The sequence below is a fragment of the Limulus polyphemus genome, unplaced genomic scaffold, assembly GCF_000517525.1.
Source record: "Limulus polyphemus unplaced genomic scaffold, Limulus_polyphemus-2.1.2 Scaffold88, whole genome shotgun sequence".
In the NCBI taxonomy this organism is placed as follows: Eukaryota; Metazoa; Arthropoda; class Merostomata; order Xiphosura; family Limulidae; genus Limulus; species Limulus polyphemus.
In genome coordinates, this window is record NW_013665698.1 from 1,139,791 (window position 1) to 1,141,988 (window position 2,198).

Here is a 2,198-nt window from a genome sequence, read left to right on the forward strand (position 1 = left end):
ATAACGCCCCCACGGCTGAAAGGACAAGTATGTTCTGTGAAAGGATTCAAACCAACACCCCGCAGATTGCGAGTCGAATGCCTAAACCACCAAATCAAGACATGCCTTAATAATGAACGAATAAGAAGACACACACGGAAAACAGGCAGAAAGACAAGAAAATAAAGTAGTCATTAGCATAATTGATTCGAAAGGCAAAAATCTTCATACATATTAGCTGGTACGACTTGTTGCACGAAACACGCGAATCCAAAAAACAAAAACAAAACAACAATTACTTTTTCTTAATATATACAAGTGTAACCCAAGAATTGGCGGTGAGTGTTACTGACTAGCATTAGCCTATGAGTTCAGGTTGAGGAACGGCTAAACGTAGATCCCCCATCTGACCGCTCTCCCACCCCCCCTTTGGTGTTAATTTATATACGTGCATTTTTAAAAATTATTTTTTTCGTAAGTTCATCTCACTCGTGAAGTCTCATTTCAATGTCGCGATTGCTCCTGGGTGGCTTAGCGGTAAGCTTTACGATTTGTAACTCTAAAATTCAAGGCTTGATCTGGCTATAGCTCATTCCAGATAGCCTATTGTGCAAGTTTGCGCTTAATAACAAAGAAAAGTTTAAGTCTTTTTCTGTATATTTATTCATTTACTGTGATAGAAGAACACTCTTCAATGTCCCCATAATGATATGAGCATCTACTTAGAGATACATCCCCTCAGTCCAATATTGTATTCTTGATTTTCGTTATGAAGATATGTTATTTTACAATTGATTCTGCCAATATCAGAACTTGAAGAGAGATTAGATTTATAACTAGGAGTATAAAACCTTCTTACCGCTTTATTTTATTTTGCTCGCCCCCTTAATGCCTTCTCATCGGTCACAACAGAGGGGTACACGCCTCGTGGGAATAAGCGCGGTACCTGACGTGTCTGTAGACAGTTAGGGAGAGAGATATAAACGGTAGTGGACCCGAATTCCCTCTGTCAAATCGCCATCGGCTTTTTCCAGACTCAATCCTTAGAAAAATTGCTCTAATTCAGCAAATTCAATTTAGGCCAATCGCAAGTTGATCCTTAGGTTTACCCGTGCACAGATGGGTTCTCCTTGGGGAGCGCTCTCAGATCGATTTCCACGCTTGTACTGTATACGCACGTGTGCGAGAGCGAGAACGAGGGCCATCCCCGCGTAATTCTCTTGATAGAGTACCTTCAAACTCGCTACGAGCGCCCGAAGAAGGCTGTGATTTAAGGGAAGCAGCTAACAAGAGAGCAACAGAATGTCGATAGCGCCAAGAAAAATGACTAGAAAATAGTTTTTTTAGTAGAGATTATTTCGGATTGGATTGTGCATTTATTGGCTTGGAATAAGAGACGACAGAGACACCAAAGTTTGCATTGTCTTTAGAATAAGCTCAAACTAATCAAATGAAAAGAAAAACAAAAATAAATCTTGTTCTTTACTACAAAACTTCAGTAATGTTTCTCGTGGTTTTAAGTGATCTAGGCCTATTTAATAACATGACTGTTTAATAGTGTATCGGTAGAAATATTTGTTGGCTGAGACCGCTTTCATTTAGATATAAACTAAACTGAAGACAATGATTTTAGTTAACGCGTAAAACAAAGTGTTTTAAAGTTACGATAAACACAGTAGATTTTAATTCATGGATGAAACAAGCCTGAGAAATTAGAACTGATAATGTGAACAATTTGAAGAAACGTGAAAATTACTTCTAAACTCTTCGTGGAATCGAAAACTCCAAGTTTTCATTTATGTAAACAATAAGGTGATAATTAAAATTTCAACCTAATTTAATATATAATGTACTATGTCATTCCAATATTTCATGTTTCTTACTTTGAGAAAATTTGATAATTTAATAAATTAATTTATTTCATATGTATATCCATCCATCCATCCATCCATTTGATAATTCATCCATTATTCTATCCATCCATCTATATATGCATGAATCCACCCATCCACCCACTTATCCATCAACTCGCTTATCTATCCATCCCTCAATGCATCCATCCATCTTTCATCTGTACTTACATTCACCCATCGATTCGTTCATCCATCTATACATGCATGCTTGCATCCACCCATAATACATGCACATGCATGCATCTATCCACCCATCCATGCACCTATAAGTCCATTCATCCATCCATTAATACATTCATGCATGCA